This window comes from Periplaneta americana, chromosome 12, assembly GCF_040183065.1.
Source record: "Periplaneta americana isolate PAMFEO1 chromosome 12, P.americana_PAMFEO1_priV1, whole genome shotgun sequence".
Taxonomy (NCBI): Eukaryota; Metazoa; Arthropoda; class Insecta; order Blattodea; family Blattidae; genus Periplaneta; species Periplaneta americana.
Window position 1 is genome coordinate 45,585,356 of NC_091128.1, and position 23,014 is coordinate 45,608,369.

The window sequence follows — 23,014 nt, forward strand, 5'->3', positions numbered from 1 at the left end:
ATGGCTGTGTTAGTACAGACTCCAAAACAACGCCACTGTCAAGTTCGTTTTGCCGTGAGAATACTGATTAAGAAATAAGCGCTGGCAATATATTTTGAGAATTTTACTAATCTGATCTAAACTGTCACAACACTATTACCTCAACATGGGCTGATGAAAGCCTTTCATTTTAAAATAATTATTGTTGGCTGAGGAAAACATTATTAACAATTATGTTATATGATTTGTAATTTCTCTTCTTCGTTATCTGTGAACTCCTTACTTTATTTATCATAACTCATTCACAGACAGCCAAATCAGCACCCGTACTGAAACTGCGTTACTGAAACAAAAGCTGATATGATGTTGCAGGTCTGTATAGCCCTGTCACGTTCCCCTCCAAAGCGATTCACTCCCTCCAGGTCGGGCAGTAGTGTCAGAGTTGTAAGCTCCAAAACCGGTTGTGGAGCTAGATCGGAGCTTGAACTTGCTTATGTCTGCGGAAACGCCGGAGCACGCAACCAGTCTAGTGGAGCGATCCGCTCCGTTTAGTCTCTGTCTGACAATGCTGAGGTATGGGAATAGAAAGTGCACATCGCACAGAGACTACTACACAATGTGCAGGGTTTTGGCATGCCTGATATAAGCTGTAATAAGTCGACAAAGATTTTACCGTTTTCAAATGGAGTATCAGCACGCACTAACATGTGATTTCCGATTAATTGGTTTGATCTGACAACTTTGAGAGCATATCTTTCTCTTCTTTTGGTCTTAATAATTTCATCCGTTCGTTGTGTTTTCTGGTATTGTAGTCCTTTTGTATAAAACGTCGTTTACTTCTTCTAATCTCTATAACATATCTACAGTAGTCCACGCCTGTGGAGTAACTGTTAGCACGTCTAGCCGCGAAACCAGGTGGCCCGGGTTCGATTCCCGGTCGGGGAAAGTTACCTGGTTGAGGTTTTTTCCGGGGTTTTCCCTCAACCCAATATAAGCAAATGCTGGGTAACTTTCGGTGTTGGACCCCGGACTCATTTCACCAGCATTATCACCTTCATCTCATTCAGACGCTAAATAACCTAAGCTGTTGATAAAGCGTCGTAAAATAACCTACTAAAAAATATCTACACTATGTACCTTAAATAACATTTTGTACTTTACTCCAAAAATTCTAGGTTCCGACTCAGTTTACTGTCATTTAAACAGCACTTTGACTGAGGTGTTTATGTGTGGCAAATTGCAAATATATTATCTTTGCTCGATGAACGAAAGGAGTTGTACTATGACTAGTTTCCATTGCTCTAGTTAGTATAGCCTTTATGTTAATATGATTCCTATGTTTTGGGTCTAAAAATTCGCTATAGCGAGATGGTGTTTGGCGAGATGAGGTCGAGGATTCACCATAGATTACCTGACATTTTCCTTAAAGTTGGGGAAAACCTAGGAAAAACCCAACTAGGTAATCGGCCCAGGAGGGAGTCGAACCCATGTCTGAGCGCAAGTATGGATCGGCAGGCAAGCGCCTCAGCCGACTGAGGTGGCTGAGGATTGGATTATTACGTAAGATTTAAGTTTTTCACACACTCATTCAGTGATTGTACATTTAAGTAGGCCTACAATTAATGATTTTGAGATCTTCATACCCATAATAAACAAGCCTTTCTCATGAGCTATTTACATTGAAAAAGCCTTTCTTGCATTCTTTCATACCTTTAATATGTTTTTTACTTTCTCATTAGAGAAAATATTGTGATGTCACAAAAATTTAATTCTAGATTTTCGCGGAAATACTTTCAGCATCCTGAATATCGATCACATAATTTCGAAAATTTAATTTTTATATCAATATGTGTATACAGTGATTTCTCCTAAACTACTGGGAAGATTTTATTCATATTCAGCAGTCAATCAAATCGAAATGATAGCCGTCCAAATCTTGGATGTAAAATATCGGCATCCTAATCAATTCAAATGAACAAAAAAGAAAATGTAAATTAATTTTAAAAAATACATAATGAAATTTTAAAAAAGAATATTCTGCGACAAGATGTGGTAGCTATCAAAACGATAAAAATTTATTGAAATGAATAATATACATTGAATATTATAAAGATGAATAGAAATGGTGATTGATGATTTTTTAGTAGGTTATTTTACGACGCTTTATCAACAGCTTTGGTTATTTAGCGTCTGAATGAGATGAAAGTGATAATGCCGGTGAAATGAGTCCGGGGTCCAACACCGAAAGTTACCCAGCATTTGCTCATATTGGGTTGAGGGAAAACCCCGGAAAAACCTCAACCAGGTAACTAGCCCCGACCGGGAATCGAACCCGGGCCACCTCGTTTCACGGCTAGACATGCTAACCGTTACTCCACAGGCGTGGACCTTGATGATGTTCAATAAAGATTTTAAAATGGTTGATGCAATTGTCTGAAGAGTCTTTTCAGGGATCTTTAATTTTCTGAGATCTCCAATGTAAATTTGGGAATTGTTCCTCGCGCACCAAACATAAGTCCAATGATATTCCAAACTTGAATATTATATTTATGATTCAGATCATCACAGCATGGAAGGTAAAATGCGCATTTCTCTTCATGTACCTACTTTGGGTGGTATTCATTAATTTCGAATCTTACAGTGGGGTCAAGAATGAGACCAGTTTTTTTTTATCTGGGTTGTCTTCTTTAATTAATAATCTGCTAACGTTAAGATGTTGGAGAAAAGCTTCCCACTGTGCTTTAAAAATTCCAAGTCCTCCCAAATTTCGAGGTGCATATAGCATTGCATCCGGTACATCTGTTGGTAAGCCAACGATTTCCTTGACAGAATTACGGAAAAGTTTAACAATATCATTAAGAAATTTTAATACTAGTTAATTTATTAAAATTATTCTGTTTCTTGTACAAAATGAAAAGCTAAATTAGATGAGCAATCCAGTACGTCTACAGACCCCTACTTTCGAAAAATTAATTATTTTATGCGGATTGTTTCTACTTTCTGCTTCAAATTTTATCAAATTCTCAAAAGTTCTGAAGTATTACCGGGCCACCTGTGTGGGATGTCTCTCTTTCGAAGGAATAGCATCCCTGAGCATGAAAACATTTGCTACACGTGTGTAAACAGCGATTGTGTGTGAAAATTCATCTTGAGTGCACATTAAAATGTTTTAATATACGCAAAATATAACACTAACAATATCAGTCACAATATGAAAAAGTTCTGAACCGCTATTAAAGCATGAAACTTATCATAAATTATACATGTCAACTTCTTGGCAGTAATATTTTACATTATTATTTTGGTTTATCCTTCTTCAACACATTTTTTCCATCGTGCTGTTCTGAATTTTCTGTAATGTCGCAATTCTTTCGCTTGAATTAATAATTTTATTTTAGCATCGATCTCTTCTCAACAGCGTTTCTAACATTCCTTTCTTGATAACCTACGGACCTCTTTAGAATTCTATTTCAGTTGCCATTAATTCAAAACTAAATTTTATTGTCATGTTTTAGGACAATATATCATCGCTATCATTTTCACTACTGTAGGCCTATTGTAAATATTAATTTTTCTTTAAATTCTTATACCCTTGTCCCGTTCAGGCATGATGCAGTTATATTATTTGTTCATATTTCTTCATAGATGCACTTTTGTAAGGGTATAGAATCTATACTAATAATAAATCTGTAGCCGAAATTTTTCTGGTAATTTTCGATTTTCTAAAAAAAAAAATTGGTCCTAACATATATAATTAACCACCCTGAAACCGAAAATCGCTCTTTTGAAATTTTTGTTTGTATGTCTGTCTGTCTGTCTGTCTATCTGTATGTATGTTTGTTACCTTTTCACGCGATAATGGCTAAACGGATTTCGATGAAAATTGGAATATAAATTAAGTTCGTTGTAACTTAGATTTTAGGCTATATGGCATTCAAAATACATTATTTAAAAGGGGGGTTATAAGGGGGCCTGAATTAAATAAATCGAAATATCTCTCTTATTATTGATTTTTGTGAAAAATGTTACATAACAAAAGTTTCTTTAAAAATAATTTTCGATAAGTTTTATTCCATGCAAAATTTTGATAGGACTGATATTTAATGAGATAAATGAGTTTTAATATCAAAATAACTGCCATCTAAGGCCGTATAATGAAATAAAAAACAAATGACTTCGTCTATAAGGGCCTTGGACAGCAACAATCGAAAGCTATGAAAGATAGCCCACAGAGAATGTTTGTGTGTTTGTATGAAGTAATATCGGAAGCTAAATTAACCGATTTGTATAATTAATTATTATTTCACCATTGGAAAGTGTAGTTTCTCTAGATGGACATAATGCTATAATGTTATTACAGTAACTTCTGATGTAATATAAATTAATATAATATAATATAATATAATAGGCTATTATATATGTAATGTAATATTATATAATATAATTTAAGTTATTTGAAGGGTTCAGAACCATAGTGGGCCAAACGCCATTTACTGAATACGTAGAAAACAAGAGTTAAAATTAAGTTATTACCATAATTCAATCGAAACCTATAACAAGTAAAATAAAGTATACACATTAAATCTAAATGATGTCAATGTTCATTAAACTATGGTTGCATGTAATAAAAATTATAAACATGTTAAAGGAATTGTCATTGCACCAATGAGTGGTCTCTGGACCAAAATGATCGCATTTTAATTATTTTTATATGCAATTTAAATTAAGTAACATATTAAACGATTTATCCTTCTATCAAACACGAATCTTCCCTGGATCAAATGTCCTATTTTAATTATGTAATTACTTTATATTTATTTCTAACGGGTGCAGCGGAGCGCACGAGTACGGCTAGTTACTTAATAAATGAACAAAATTACAAGATGTATACAGCAGAGACTGTGGAATGTTATTAGTAAACTGAACAGAGCTATCTAATATATAAAATTGAATGTGGGTATGTATGTGTGTATGTTCTCTATACAAATCTACACGCTTTGACCGATATGTGCCAAAATTTGCACATCTAACCTTCATAACCAGGAGAAAAACATAGGCTACATTTAAATTGTGCAAATGGACGTTAAATTAATTAAAAAATAAGAAATAGAAATAAATACGATTAAACATTCATGTGTAATACTAAAATGCAATCTTATACAGTCAATTGTTTTTTATTATCGTCTGTTGTATTCAACAACAACTTTCACGAGGCCATGGAAATTATAACAAGAAATTAAATAACATTGTTGGTACACATCATGAAGGCTAAAACTAGATAATTCGTGCAATAAGTATCTTTACGCAGTCCAGGACCGTATTATGAATTTCTCGATGGAGTTGTAGATAGTGAGCAGACTGTTTTATCCAACTGAATTCTTGAATTCTTTCAAACTACAAGGATTGCTACCACATATTTTACTTAATACTGAATAACCAGAAGTACTATTGCGAAATATTGACCCACCAAAATTATGCACCAACAAGAATTGGTGTGAAGAATTCATGCGAAACCTAATAGAAGTGGCAATATTAACTGGAAAAACGAAAGAAGATGTTTTTATCTCACGTATTGCTATGACACCCATTCGATTTTAAGCATTGCAATATCAGTGCGACTAGCATTTGTAATGGCCATATTAAAATGAAGCTCAAGGACAGTCGCTCAAAGTTGCAGACATTGACTTAAAAACTGCGTGTTTTTCACATCCTCGAAAAACACAATTTTTATACAAAGGAGCGGAAAAAAAAAGATTTTACACATATCAAAAAGCAATTCAATGATATTTCTGTCATGTTGCTAATGTAGTATGTGAATGTACGTAAGGGGACTGAAAATAACAATGTATTAATTCTAAAATATACGTCTCTCAGAATATTTTTTGTTCACGACCGAAAATATGTTACTGCGAAATTCTATCTGTATAATCACGTTGCAAATGTTGTATGTTATGCGTTGTGGAAATAACAATCTCTTAATTTCTAAAATACCGTTAAGCCTATATGTCTTCCAGAATTTTAGTCTTTATGTTAAAAAATGACTTATTGCAAGTTTATATTGTACCTGTATTCTGTGTATAAAATAATAATTAATATATATGTTCTGAATTTATATTAAAAAAAAACTGGGTATGATACAAATGGGTGTACAGCAGTCAAGGGGTAAAAAATCTTCCAATATAAATTAAATTATATATGTACATATTGATTCGATGCTGAAACTGATCAGAAAGAGGGAAAGGAATCATATTTTCGTTGCGTTTTACTTTGTCCATAGTTTGATTTTTCTATTATTTTATTTGTATTTCTGGCAGTGTGGAAGAGAAGCCTAATGGCCTTAACTACACCAGAAAAAATAAATAAATAAATAAAAACAATTAAATATATAAATTTAAAAAAACCGTTGAACATCAGGCACATGATGACATGTTTTCTTTTTGGTGCCTGATTTACAACTGTTTTAAATTGAGTTAACGCTGGCAGGTATTTCGCTAAGGAGTTCATCAATTCATGTAAGTGACGTTAAGTAAAGATTCATCTTAGCTTAGTGAAGACAGTTCGTTTTGTTTGTCTATAGTTAGGTTTCCGAGATTTCAGAAAATGTAATAACCAGTTTAATTAGAAATAGAAGCAGAAAGGAAAACCCGTGCAACGCTGGGTGCTTTTAGCTAGTACACTATAAAAATAATGGTAAAATACGTAAAGCGTTTGAAGAAGAATAAGAAATATGAGAATAAAAAGGAGAAAAGGAAATAAATTATTATAAATTAGCTAGCCGACAACAATTTAGCAACATGGGCCCTAGTTGCATTGGTTATTTTGTACTATCGTACGTAAGTATACACCTTTATCGGGGACTATAAAATTATAACGCACACACAGAGTTTAGAACTACCAGATTCTCTGAAGAAGACATTTAAAAGATGCTGTCTGTAAACGTTCAGAAGAAAGTAACAGTTATGTCATGCTATTTTATCTAGGACTTCAAATAAAATACAAAAAATTAGGCACTTCGCAAGAAGAATTCCTAAATAAAGTTATATATAATGTGTATAAATGAAATTCATATAACAATATAGCAGAAAAGCTTGTCAACAGATAAGCAAACTAAATACAAAAATTATTTTTCGCTAATAGGGATACTGAAAAATTGTATTGTAAAAGTTTAAAAACAAATTTCATTTATAGCATTGTAACATTATGTCCACATGTCTAATATCGAGAAAGTAGTCAGTCATATGTTTATGAAATGAGAGCGGACCATGACAACGTTACACTTTCGCTTGAATAATCCCTAGTTACAGAGACTTGTGTATTTCCGAGTACGTGTTATATGATGAAAAACAAAACACATCAACTTTGAATCGATATGTACAGGGACATCATTTTATTTTTACTTCAATTTTTATTGTACCTGAGTTTTTGAATGTACTTCACTCCCACCCCTTCAACCGTCTTCCACACAGATTCAAGACCGCATATACAGTCATAGTAGTCACAGTACGTTCCAAAAATATGTTCGCATTTTCCAGTGACGAAAGAGCTTTCAATATTGAATCATTTTCGCACAGGTACTGTCGTCCATTTGCCTACATCGTATCCCGGTTTCCCCCACCAGCTTTTATTCGCCAGCTAGTGGCTGGGCTGTCTTAGCTCTTTTCTGAGAACATTAATTTCTGTCAGGAATTGGACGTCTACGTAGTATTATACAACTGTTTAAAATAACTTAAATAAAAGGGCCTCGTTAAGTAATTAACTATCACGTGATTTCCCTCCTTTCTACGACCCTATGACATAACCACTTGGACGGACAGTAGATAGCATGTCTGAGTAAATTTATCTTTTCGGGCAGAAGTGAAGACTGAATTTACAGTACGTAAGGTACTCTTTTATAGAGTAGGTACAGAATTATTTCAACATGAGTTACTAGTACGAAGAATTGGTAATTGGAATTAAGTACAATAGTCTATAGTGCGATAATATGCACATTAGAACTGAAGCCTGTATCGAAATGTGTTTAATATCCATATTATGATTATTTTTCAATTTAACTTCATTCTCTATATTGTACGCTAATGTGTTTTAGACAGTATAATATACACTGCATAATGAATACGTCCACATGGACAGCTCAGTTCGTGAGTAAAAACACTCATTGTTAATACTGTACTGTATTTTGATTAAACAAAAACCTAATGAAAATGATGAAACTCAAAAACGCAATATTTCCTAGTTTACATAAATGGATGAACTACTTTTCTTCCCTCCTATACCTAGTAAAGTGATTTGTTTCTATATTACGTCAGTATCATCGAACTCCAGTCGTGGAAGGGGATAGCAAACGGCGTTGATCCAGAGGTATAGGCAAGTTAATATTAAAAATGTTAGTAAAAATAAAACGATGTCCCTGTATAACAAATAGTTTTTATTACACAATCACGGTGTCCTCATCTAGGTTTTGAAAGTGGCCAATATTAATTTAGCTATTATACTGATCGTCTCTATTTTTCGTCAAAAGTACATTCAGATTTTAATCCTCGTTCACTACACGCAACAAACAGTACATCGCCATCACAGTGAAGAATGTGGCGTATTCTTCCACAATCGATAAATAGCACTAACAAGTTGTGCTCTATAAATAGTACAGCCTGTGTCCCTTGAAGTCATCTAAGTCAACAATGCAAGACAATCAATAGAAAACCCCCAATTTGACTACCGCTGTACCTTATGCAATGATAAACATCAGCAGTCTCTTCACAGTTAACGCTTCGAACAAACGCCATTATGTCATCTTGAACAGAGTTAATGACTATAAAGCAATTTACGTGTCTCGCGCAAAATTCGAAGCTCAGAGAGGTTAACATCGAGCTGAAAGTGCCCCAGACTAAAAATTCGTCCACCAGGGCAAGGCAAAGATCATTAGTGCAATGACAATGCAGTCAAACCTGCATTCGTTAGACACATTTATGAAACATAAAAAGCACTTAAATAAAAAGATGAGCAGAAGGTCTTCAAGTGACACGCAAAGGTCAGCAGAAATCGAAATGGAACTCACCAAACACAGATCGAGGGGAGTGAAGGATCCAACGTCACTCGCAATTTCTCATGTTGTCTTCTTCAGTCATCCACATTTCGGATAACAAATCGGTTACAAAAATAACAGTAACAAATAACTATTTAACAAAATAACACAATCAAATACAACATTCGCAGCCTGTTTTTCTATCACCTTTCCGCTCTTCAATTCAAGTCGCTGCCTCTCTCTGCTGCAACCTGCATCACAACTGCTTACCGCAGCGCTGTACGTCATGCAGCGGACAGATTGGAAACTAATACACCGATCAATTGAATACGACGAGAAGCGAATATTCACGAAGATTCTACCGAATTCGGATCCAACGTCACCTTGAATAGCGTAATATTAGACTTGTAAGGAATGCAGGTCCAGAATATGAAAAGATGAAAAGCGACTGCCATTCAGCAGTAAGTATTAATGTAGAGCAATCACAGAATTTGTATGAACTTTACAAGATACAGAAATCCAGCACCGTTACCATCAATAGGCAGACAGCTTAAGGATGTCTTGTTAGATCCTGTACTGGAATTAAGAGAGAGAATTAATATCGTTCACTTGCAAGGAACTTTTCTCTCAAAACAAGCATCAGATTCAGCTTTAAATGTAGAGTAAGAAATCGAGTTATGGAGAACCTCGAGCTTCGTAACGAAATAGGTCACAAAAATGGTGCAGTGTCAATTGCACAATCTCATTGTGGTATGCCTGTTCAATATGAAACATATTTTATTTCTCGTCAAATTTTTTAAACGTAATAACAGAATTTCTCACAAGTTTGTTTCATTTGTATCATTTAGCTAGGGATCTACTTACATCTCCGTATTTGAGGTTTTGTAACGTCAATAGACTGTGTTTAACATTGTAACATTTACCTTACGTTTAATTAAGGTATATGTACACCTTTAGGCCTACATACAAAAAATTTTGTTTTGCATAATTTTGCTCTGTAAAATGTTTATACAATTGAGAATGGTACCAGAAAGAGAATGAAGTGAATGAAGTGAAGTGCCTTGAAATTATGTCTAAATTGTTTATAAAAATTATTTTGTTTATAATTTTGACATACAACTTGAAACATAATAGCTCATGCAGTTTTTAAGATAGAGCCAATTTTTTTTTTCACTGTTTTATAGCTAAAACTATTCTTTAGTGCCTGACATAGAGCTATTTTTTATTTTCATTTAAATTAATTAAATATTACCATATATGTAACTTATACGGTACTAATATTTTATGTTGCATACTGTATATCATGTAAAAATCCATAGATAATTATTAACTATATTAATGTTATTTTACTCATTGTCAGGCACTAAGGGACATTTCAAACTTCAAAATCACACCAATATCTTCTTGGTATCACCATATTTCACTGAGATATCATGTTTAAAAGAATTAAATATTCTAAAATTACTTTCAGAGCCTAGGAGACTGCATCATCATATGTCACACCTTAAGCAGCTTCATGTCGGTCCTGTTTCAGCTTCTTACTGCCTCTCAAATACCTCCTCCGTGTTTTAACTTCAGGTGTTGAATGTTTTTTTGGCATTTTTGTCCTTATTTTCCATTGATGCAACAAATCCTGCGATGATGTCTGTCCCAGGGTTTATGCTCATCCTCCTCAGAATTTTAATTTCTCTTTTTGGACTCATTAAAATGACGTACAACATCACTGACACACAAATTTACAGTTTTATGACTAACAGTAAAATATAAAATTACTTCATTATGTAAAAACGTGTTTTCAATCTAATGATCATGCCCTGATATCTATGCATTTATTTTGGGACTAGAAAGAAGTTTATTTTACAAGCAATGCTGGACGAGGGGATTGACTGCTACCAGAATCCACAATATTTATTTAAAAATTACATTTTTATCCTACAGCCTTGCTATTTTCATAGAATGTAGATACATCCTTCAGGAACAATACGTCACTTTTCCACACAATCTCCGCACCTTTCAACTGCCTTACGCCACCTTGGAATGAGGGCCTGTATACCTGCACGATAAAAGTCTAAACCAACACGTCTGAGCTACTCTCTGGCGCCACTCACGGGAACGACTTAAATTAAATTTGAATACAAGGAGGAAGGATGTAACTATGACCTCCATAAATTGCAAAGGTTTAGAATAAAAATTAAATTTTTAAAAAGTGTTGTCCATTACTTTTGGAGTGTGACCGTGGCTGATGACGCAGAATTTTGGAAAATGGGACTTATCTGAAAAACCATAAGCCATAAATCGAAAATTCTTATATCAAATTAAAGGGGAGAAAATTCTCTATTAAAATAGTTATATTTTGAAAATTCTAATTTTTCATAATTTTTTGCGTTTTGTGGGTGTACATATAACTTAACTCGTTTTTCCGTTTTCAATTCTAGGTTATTCTGTGGAAAATATTGGGTACCGAAAAGTAAAACCACGTACTTAGTACTTTATACTATTCGTAGTACGCAGTTATTGAAGAAAAATGATATCTTCTTTGGTCTAGTTCAGACCTAGGTACTATTAACTTAATTGAGTCACTGCAGATTTCCCCTTAACTCCCCACTCCACCTTCCCCGGCTGAGACGAGTAGACCAGCATTGCATCATAGCTTTTATGACTTTTCGGCTCTCGCTGGTCGCTTGAAATCCATCACTAATACACAGTACCCACTGTGCGTTTGTTTATAAGCCTTAAAGGCAGTATAAGCGGATAGGACATGGGATGGGATTTCAGAGTTCCGTTCCACTTCTCCGTTGTGCCTAAAGTTGGTCTAGTCCTGTAGAATTCCAGTTATTTTGATAGCATATTGCAAATAAAGTAAGTGCAGGTACCATTCTTCGTTCCGTGAGCAAAACGTACAAAATACACACTAAGTTCGTGATTTGGAATATTTTATGGTTTAAGTTTCATTTCATGTGACAATTTAAACAATTAAAATTATATGAACATTTATAACCTTAAATTCGATTACTTCATGATAAAAATCCGACGGAAAAACGTAACTTCAAGGTAAAATAATACCTAGGTGGATATTATTTCATTTTATTTCTCTCCCCTCCAATATTAGTGTTAAGAACTTAAGCAGCTATTGATTTCTTACGTCAGAGCTCCTTGTTTTGTTTCATTTCGAGGCCTACTTCATTTCTTGCCATACATCACTGCGATAGATGTAAATCTTAGCCAAACCGGTTACTGCAGGGATGCATAAGAAATAGCGCCCGAACGATCGTCGATTCTTTCGCATGCTACCTGACAGCAGTAGGCTATATATGCTGTACAAATAGGAGCAACCAAAAGACAAGTGTGAACAAAATTAACATTATGAAGTCGAGATGCAATAACTCTTTATACTTTTGTTTACACATTTTTAATAAATGCAATTATTTAACAGCAGAAGATGTTTTATATATATATATATATATATATATATATATATATACGATTTTGAATAACTAACAAAATGTTTTGTACACTACAATACTGATTGAATAATTTAAAAATAATTGCGTTCACGTATACAACTTTCAAAACTGCTTAAGTATTACATCATTTTCGTCGTAATAGCAATACTGTACTATTATACGAAAATAAATCTTTTAAGATAAAATATACTTGTGTAAAGTTGAAGTGGACGACTTCAATCAACATGTCATTCGGGATACAATCGAAGAATTCTATCTCGTTCAGAAAGTAGTGCCTACGATTAAGAAGATGATTCCGAATGGATGATGTCATTGACGAAATAATAATTAATTTTGGACTAAGTGATGAAGACGATGACGATGACGATGACGGTGACGATGATGGCAGCAATGATAGGGATATGGACTGTGTATAATTATAAAAAAAATATAAATTCAAATAATAAGCCTGTAAAATATTGTTATAAGAATATGTACATATCAGCTGTATGTGTAAGTCATGTAGACCTATATAATGTATAGAAATAGCTGTAGTGTCCCGCGCCGTGACGTCGCGGTCTAAGGCATCCTGCCTAGGACTCGCGTTACGGAATGCCCGCTGGTTCAAGTCCTCGTGGGGTAAGAAATTTTCTCATGAAATTTCGGCCAGTGTATGGTGGGACCGGTGCCCACCCGGCATCATGATGCACTTGGGGAGCAACGACATGTAGCGAATGCCAACTATAACGGCTGGGGGAAATCATCGTGCTAACCACACGATACCTCCATTCTGGTTGGATGATCGTCCACCTCTGCTTCGGTATGTGGCCGTGAGGCCAGCAGCCGGCTGGTCGGTCTAGGCCCTTCACGGGCTGTAGAGCCACAGATTATTAATAGCTGTAGTAACTCCGCTATTGCCGGTCCCCAGCCCGGATGAGAGAGGAGTGTACACACGATTATATTTAAATTAGTGATGGGCGAAGTTGTTCTTTTCCCGGAACAGTTCCGACGGTTCCGGTTCCGAAAAAATACTATGTTCCAAATAACAGTTCCGAAATAACAGTCACCAGTGGTGATGAGTCGGAGTCGTTGAGTCGTTCAAACGAACGGTACAGTACCCTCCCTCTTCACCATAGACAAATAACACCATGCAGCTCACACTGGAGCACTCATAGGCATGACATAGTACACATTCTTATCTATAGATGGCACTGCAATGCACATTCGAATCGATTTTGGAAAATTGCTGTGCATGCGGACAGAACTCAAAAGCTTAATGTTAGTAATTAAACAGCTGTTGACTACAAGGACAGAATACAACACTTTGTTTTCGTACATAAAGTTATAAAGACATGGTAGCCAACTAAAAAAAAAATAACATAACATTTAAAACATATGGTATGTAATTTCTGTTCTCTCTATACATAATAAAAAAAACAAATCATTAATTTTTATTTTTACTTTTCTTAATGCACAGTTTAATAATAATAATAATAATAATAATAATAATAATAATAATAATAATAATAATAAATATTACAATTTCATAAATAAAAAAGATATATATTGGCAGTACTGAAACCTGGAAACCCCGCAGTGGGTTAGTAAAATGTTGGAATCGCATCTTTACTAAAGTGTAATTTAAACTTCGCATTAAACCTCGCTCTCCAAATCCGTACTTATATGGGTAGTTTCCAACAAATAATGCTACAACATTTTTGTCGTTCTTTGATAACAGAGAAGATAGCACAAAAATTTGTGCTTGTCAGACTTAACCTCAACAAACGACATACAGACATTGTAACTAAACCACTCATTACCATTTACGACTTTAACCTTTGTATAGAATCAGCTGATCAGTGATCAATGAATGAATAATAGTATGCGTACTTTATGACTTTGTAGAATGTTTATAAAACAGAATTAGTCAACTAATGGTGAAATAAACCATAAAGCGGGAATGAATATTACAGATTATTAAATACTTACTATAACATTACAGATGATTGGCCAGTCTTACAAATGTTGATATTAAAGTTCGCGCCACCGCAAGGATTTCAATTTCCATGCGTCCCCCTCCAACCACGTGAGAGTTTCAAATACCAACTTCATCCAACGAAGTTCCAAGTACAACATAAAGAACAACGAGAACAGTGTAACTGCTGCTGTCGTTAGTTCATCGGAACAAGCTCCGACGTTCCGACTGTTATCTCGGAGTCGGAACATACCTTGTGCAACGCGGTACTGCGAGCCCGCAACAGCTAGGCAAGTGAGCAGCTCGGAGTCGGAACACTGTTATTTCGGAACAGGAGGTTCCGACCTACTGTTCATTTTTGCAACAGTTCCGAGACCGGAACAGTTCCAAAATAACTGTTGTGTTATTTTTTACCCATCTCTAATTTAAATACTTACTCATTAGATATTAATTAAAACCTGCTACGAAATCATATTCTCCTCTCAAAACCGGAGTGTCGTGAGATGATGATGTCTGTATTGAACCAAGTTATTTTACAGTAGAGAGCCGTGAAGTGAAAGAACCAACGTTTTCTGAAGAGTCACGTTACCCGAGGGAGGGGCATCTTTGCCGTGCCGTTACGTTGATGAGTACATGCCGTACCGAGCAGTTCGAAAGACAGACTTAGGGGATGTAAGGTTCAAGATAACTTGCAATAACAGTACGTACATTTCAGCAGTGCAGTATGTGAATTTTAGCTGCAACTCTGGAGGCAAATTTACTGGATTTTAGGAATGGGAGCGACAGAAGAGCTCTAATTTGTGTTGAATCATTTCCATTTAGCTTCTCCGAATTACTTCATTTCCTAAAAGTGCAATGTTTTCCACATAGTAAGGACAGTATTATGTCTCCTCTTGTTCTATACATCGCTGCTCTACTTAACACATGCATGGACGACCTTTGCACCGCTACACCTCTTTCGGTGCGTTTTAGTAGGGGAAGAAAATTAACCCGCAGCGCAAAGAAATCTGCTCGCTGAGCACTTCAGCCCATACGGTCTGGAATATATAGGCTACACCGCTGGGTTACTGGCTGCTGCGAAATCGACAATAGTTCAATCATTCTTTTATAGCTAAAGCTGAGACATGTAGGACTACAGGACGATATCAAGTTAACTGTATTGAGATGTTTGTCGACGGTAAATACGAGGCGCATCCAGAAAGTAAGTTTCCCGATTTTTCCCCTTGAAAGTAAACGTAATTAGCCGTGTCAATTGCGCATGCGTAACAGATATATGACGTATCAATCATATGCTAGCCGGACAGGTCCCGCCTGGTGCCAGTAGCGTGGCAGCAGTAGCCCGAAATGGAAGCTCTTATTCCTTCTCCCGCCGCCGCATTGCGACAATTGAAATTCATCGGCAGCTCTGTCAGGTCTATGGGCCGAACATCATGAGTAAGCAGATGGTGCGTCGCTGGTGTAGGCAGTTTTCCGAAGGTCGTCAAAGTGTCCATGATGAAGAGCGCAGTGGGCGACCGTTCCTCATCAATGATGATCGTGTTGAGCTGGTGCGGCAGTGCATCGTGGAGAACCGTCACTTCACGATTGCGGAGCTGAGCAGCCATTTTCCGCAGATATCGCGATCCTTGTTGCATGACATTGTCACTAAGCACCTGCTGTTCAAAAAAGTGTGTGCCAGGTGGGTGCCGAAAAACCTGACACCCGAACACAAAATGAAACGTTTAGGAGCAGCACTGACATTTCTGCAACGGTATCACGATGACGGCGACGAATTCCTCGACAGGATCGTCACGGGCGATGAGACTTGGATTTCGCACTTCACCCCGGAAACAAAGCAGCAATCAATGCATTGGCGGCATAGTGGATCTCCGGTCAGGACGAAATTCAAACAGACGCTGTCGGTAAGGAAAGTGATGTGCACGGTGTTCTGGGACAGGAAGGGCATTCTGCTCATTGACTTCCTTCCACGAGGTGAAACAGTTAACGCTGACCGTTACTGTGAAACACTGCGAAAATTGCGACGTGCCATTCGAAAAAAGAGGCGTGGAATGCTTACTGCAGGTGTTGTGCTCCTCCATGATAATGCTCGTCCACATACGGCTTGTCGCACAGCAGCTGTTTTGACGGAATTTGGCTGGGAGTTGTTTGATAATCCACCCTACAGTCCTGATCTTGCTCCCAGCGATTTTCAAGTTTTCTTGCACCTCAAGAAATTCCTATCCTCCGGTGAGCTTTTGGCAACGACGAAGAGCTAAAGACGTCTGTCACACGCTGGTTCCATTCACAAGCGGCAGAGTTCTACGACAGAGGGATACAAAAGTTGATCCCACGATACGACAAGTGTCTCAATTCTGATGGTGGCTATGTTGAAAAATAGCTGAAACATTGCTGTACCTGTTGCCAATAAATGTTTTCCTGAAAGTGTGTGTTCCTTTTTTTTTTTAAATAGGGAAACTTACTTTCTGGATGCGCCTCGCAGTATGAAGGCGTGGAGGAGTGGTTGCGTACAGGCATGCGACTCAGGAACAGAACACATTTACGTTGTGTAGTGAACAGACCGCCAGATTTATCTACATTACCTACCTTACATAACGTATAATATTTATAACGGCTCAATCATCAAATATATCAACAGTAAATAAGTTAATGGAGGAATTAGGCACACAACATTTCGCAGTAAGTGGGATAAATATCAGATGAAATTTATATAACACAGAAATTAAAGGTATGAAACGTAAATGCGTAACACAACAGCTAAGGAACTTCAGCTACTTTACCCGAAAATTATTCATTTAGCCTTCCTAGCCCATGGGCTATATCGAATAGCCGAAGAAGTTCGCTCCTGCTACAGTGATGTAAACAGTTTCATATCGAATGCCAAAAAAAATATATTTGAAGGCACCAAATCGGGTTACGAAATTCAGAGAAATGGCTCCTCTACCGCGGAACCCATGGTAACGAGATGGTGGGCATGGCTGAATGCTGCAGTCTATTATACTACACATTACAAAAGGGTTGTAGACGTAATCAAAACGTTTGGTAGTGAATGTTACTTATGCCCCGCCCACTATAGGAGACATAGGCCAGTTTTACACTAATCCTAAACATATTTAGTATAACTTGTTGCTTGTGAATCAACCCAAACCCCGACCTCTATCCCTAAGAGCGCCGGTCCTTATATACCCGTCAGTCAAGGCCTACTGACAAATAAAAGCAATTGATAATAGATATCTCAGTCATGACAACCTCATAAAATATCCTACCAATTGAATAATCGATTTTGCTAAGTACAACATAATTATATCATATTATTAGATTATTACCCATTTCAACGAGTACTGACGACCACTGCAAAATACGACAATTTGATCCAGGGAGCATTCTCTTTTGGCACAAGGATGATTTATGTAACATGTTTCTAAATTAGTCTTTTAAGTACCGGTACATTCTTTAATATAATTTGGTGCAGGGAGCATTCTCTTTTGGCACAAGGATGAATTATGTAACATGTTTCTAAATTAGTCTTTTAAGTACCGGTACATTTTTTAATATAATTTGGTGCAGGGAGCATTCTCTTTTGGCACAAGGATGAATTATGTAACATGTTTCTAAATTAGTCTTTTAAATACCGGTACATTATTTAATAGATCACTGGAAAACAAATGTGAATAGGCTACAGGGATGTGGAGTGAGTACGAAATTATTATTTTTTTATTTTTTGGCGCATCATTTTTACGTAAATAACGACAAATAAAAACTAACATGCCACACAACATTATTTTAAGAGATACAGGAAACAAGCATGAATATCCACCATTCTTAATGATCTTGGGATAGAAAAAAACGTATGGAATAGAAATTACATACAAAGGTGCGTGTAATAAACAATAAGCAAACCATCTTCGATTAATCATTTCAAAACAACGTGCATATAGCGTGGATTGTGTTTCTTATATGTTGCTCCCAGTGTACATACATCATTGTTACTTACTTAATGGCTTTTAAGGAACCCGGAGGTTCATTGCCGCCCTCACATAAGCCCGCCATTGGTCCCTATCCTGAGCAAGATTAATCGAGTCTCTATCATCATATCCCACCTCCCTCAGATCCATTTTAATATTATCTTCCCACCTACGTCTCGGCATCCCCAAAGGTATTTTTCCTCCGGCCTCCCAACTAACACTCTATATGAATTTCTGGATTCGCCCATACGTGCTACATGTCCTGCCCATCTCAAACGTCTGGATTTTATGTTCCTAATTATGTCAGGTGAAGAATACAATGCGTGCAGTTCTGTGTTGTGTAACTTTCTCCATTCTCCTGTAACTTCATCCCTCTTAGCCCCAAATATTTTCCTAAGAACCTTAGTCTCAAACACCCTTAATCTCTGTTCCTCTCTCTAAGTGAGAGTCCAAGTTTCACAACCATACAGAACAACCGGTAATATAACTGTTTTATAAATTCTAACTTTCAGATTTTTTGACAGAAGACTAGATACATCATTGTTAACTTATGAAAACAAATGAAAATTAACATGGCATATAACACTATTTGAAGAAAGATAGGCGATATTAAGTAGGCTAATATTCAGCGTTCTTAATGATCTTTGGATGGAAAATAACAATTAAATATGTATAACATAGAAATTACATACAGGTGAGCATATAAAAACAGTAAGTAGAATCATATCTGATTAATAAGCTTAAATTACTCCATGTTTAGTGTAAGAGTGGTCTATATCTAACGATGTCTCCCAGCAAAAACATAAAAACAAAAAAATCGTGTTAGAAGATTGAATTTGTGTATTTTCTCTGAAACTTTCCAAATATCTGTAGGCAGTCTTTTACATTAGATTGCCGAAAATTTGTTTATAGCGCAGCATTGGCAGTGACAAAAGTGTGAAATATTCGTTCAGTGGGCGGTGGATTTCTACATTGACCTTTTTCTGTGCCAAATTACCTTGTAATGTTTGATATCGTGACATTAATTCTGGGTCTAATTAGATTTACAAAGAAAGCACCTACATGTCAATTTCGCAGCAGTCATAATTAGTAACTGGTTTGGTTAAGATTACTGGTACAGATGAATATTGACTTCTGCGACTAGAACTTATAAATCATGTAAGGACAGTATTTCAGCATTTTAATGTAACGATATAGATCCATTCTACACGTGTCCACAAAATTCTTGAGTACAATGTAAGTTTCCGCAAGCATGTGAATACACATACCTACGAACATAAGAATTTCTGTCTCCGTGTTACAATATTAGTTTTGTTTCACACAGATTTTTACTGCTATTTTACTTCGCTTTGTGTCATTTACATACCTAGTTTCTGGTGTAATGCATTCCCTCGATGAAAGCTGATTTCCTGACATCTAGGTTAGGGTGTCCTTGATGTAGTTCCTGCTTAGTACGTAAAATGCTTTCCTAATGTCACAAGTCGAGCGAATATTTAGTTTTACATTATAAGTCATTTTCTTTAGAACATAGGCCTAATTAATTCTTTCCAACTATTTGAATGTTAACAACTTTGAATCACTTAATTAGGCCTACATTTTAACCGCACTGTGTACTTACACTTATTCCTGTTACCGGTACGAAAATCCGATTTTCTGATATTTGCAGTAACCTCTGTTAATACTGGAATACGGCTGCGAACTGCGAAGTCAACGCTACTGGAAATTTATAGTGATATGGAAGAAGAATATTATGTTTTTATTGGCTACCTTCCCAAAAATTGTCATTATTTGATTGATAGTTAATGATCTGATGAAGTTGGTAGACAAAGATATTCAAGCCAGAGACGTATCTCACAGCGTGGACAATACTGCAATGCATCACGTATATTGGTAATCAGCTGTTTGTTATATTATGTTATGGATGAATTCCAAAATCCGGCCAAATCACGAAATGACCTGCTAGTTGCAAGTCTTCTTGTACACTGTGTTAAGTGAACTAGCCGACAGTCGTATTACCTATAAAATAATTTCTAACAGACAAATTAGGAGTCTGAGAATTAATGGAAATTGCGTCCACAAATCCCGGTTTTGCATTTACCTTACAGCTCATCGACACCACTGTCATAACGTACTCGAGCTGTTTTCTATAGTTTCGGTGTGTTTTTAAAGTCTATATTTGACATAGACTGCACTAACAGAAAAAATTAAAGCATTTTAAGGAACGGAAATTCGATTTCGGTTGCCATGGAAATGTTACGTCATATCTAATACACTGAACAATGTGAACAGTCCACTCCTATACGCAACAGACATCCGTCTATATAGGCCTTCTTGGAATAGTTTATTATAATCCATGGGGTGATTGCAATATATTTACATGATTGTTATTCAGTTGTACTTTGACAATGATGCGAAACACACGCATGCACGATACATGCGTAACTACATGAAGGTAATACAAGTTTTGCATTAGGTCTACTGACATTACAAATACTTACTTGCTTTTAAGGAACCCGGAGGTTCATTGCCGCCCTCACATAAGCCCGTCATTGGTACCTATCCTGAGCAAGATTAATCCATTCTCTATCATTATATCCCACCTCCCTCATATCCATTTTAATATTATCTTCCCATCTAAGTCTCGACCTCCCTAAAGATCGTTTTCCCTCCGGCCGCCCAACTAACACTCTATATGCATTTCTGGATTCGCCCATTCGTGCTACATGCCCTGCCCATCTCAAACGTCTGGATTTAATATTCCTAATTATGTCAGATGAAGAATACAACGCGTGCAGTTCTGCGTTGTGTAACTTTCTCAATTCTCCTGTAACTTCATCCCTCTTAGCCCCAAATATTTTCCTAAGCACCTTATTCTCAAACACCCTTAGCCTATGTTCCTCTCTCAAAGTGAGAGTCCAAGTCTCTCAACCATAAAGAACAACCAGTAATATAACTGTTTCATAAATTCTAACTTTCAGATTTTTTGACAACAGACTGGATGATAAAAGCTTCTCAACCGAATAATAACAGGCATTTCCCATATTTATTCTGTGTTTAATTTCCTCCCGAGTATCATTTATATTTGTTACTGTTGCTCCAAGATTTTTTAACTTCTCCACCTCTTCAAAAGATAAATTTCTAATTTTTATGTTTCCATTTCGTACAATATTCTCGTCACGAGACATAATCATATACTTTGTCTTTTCGGGATTTACTTCCAAACCTAACTCTTTACTTCCTTCCAGTAAAATTTCCGTGTTTTCCCTAATCATTTGTGGATTTTCTCCTAACATATTCACGTCATCCGCATAGACAAGCAGCTGATGTAACCCGTTCAATTCCAAACCCTCTCTGTTATCCTGGACTTTCCTAATGGCATACTCTAGAGCAAAGTTGAAAGGTAAAGGTGATAGTCATCTCCTTGCTTTAGCCTACAGTGAATTGGAAACGCATCAGACAGAAACTGACCTATACAAACTCTGCTGTACGTTTCACTGACACACATTTTAATTAATCGAACTAGTTTTTTGGGAATACCAAATTCAATAAGAGTGTCATATAAAACTTCTCTCTTAACCGAGTAATATGCCTTTTTGAAATCTATGAATAACTGATGCACTGTACCCTTATACTCCCATTTTTTCTGTATTATCTGTCGAATACAAAATATCTGGTCATTAGTTGATCTATTACGCCTAAAACCACACTGATGATCCCCAATAATTTCATCTACATATGGAGTTAATCTTCTCAAAAGAATATTGGACAAAATTTTGTACGTCAACAAAAATTATATTCCTCGAACGTTACTACAGTTAGTCTTGTCCCCCTTCTTAAAGATAGATACGATTATGGACTCCTTTCATTGTTCTGGTACATTAAAAATACATAAATATATTTTTACTTAGTTATTTAACGACGCTAATTTATTTAGCGTTGAAGATAGATATTAAATAGCAATAACATCTACAGGATATTCTTATGTGTATATATACAGTAGGCTACACGAGTTAATAATTGTTAGTTCCTTATTTTTCTCTTAATACATTGTTTTAATGCATTATTATTATTATCTTGTATATAATTATAATTATCTTGTATATAATAATAAACAACTATTTACATGGTTAACTCTATGACAAATAACAATCTGAAATTTAAATGAGTACAGGTATTAAAATTATATATGATAAAATTGTGACTGAAATAGTCTAGTTATCTCATGTTTCAAATTATAAAATTGTAATCATTAAAACAACATTCCTCTTGAACTTCATAATAGGCCAAATACACGTCCATTAGTTGGGTGTTTATAGTACGAGCATTGGTCTCAATGATTTGTCACTCCATTCAATGGTGGAATCATTATTTGAGATCATATGTACTGCGCTAGGTCATATGTATTGACTTTTTGCATTAAAACCATTCGTGGGACTGGGTTTATAAGGAATTGTGGCTAACCTAGTTGCGATGCATCTTGTCGACTGACAGGATAGTTGTTTATATACAAGATTGTAAATTTTAATTATCTGGTACGCACTCCACAGCAAAGATAAGAAAAATTGTATAAGATATTGTGAGTTAAATGCCTGATGATGCACAAAGGCGAAAACGTTTGCATTGCAATTTCATA

General features: G+C 35.9%; 1 protein-coding gene across 34 annotated transcripts in view; it reads right to left on the reverse strand.

The window, feature by feature from the left end:
* para (sodium voltage-gated channel paralytic) overlaps nucleotides 1–9,263 on the reverse strand; it is an 873,489-nt gene extending 864,226 nt beyond the window's left edge. For all 34 annotated transcript variants that reach the window (XM_069841227.1, XM_069841234.1, XM_069841226.1 and 31 more), the window contains exon 1: nucleotides 9,035–9,263. The gene's annotated coding sequence lies outside the window, so the exon portion shown is untranslated. The remainder of the gene's footprint in view (nucleotides 1–9,034) is intronic.
* Between the last annotated feature and the right edge of the window lie 13,751 nt (nucleotides 9,264–23,014).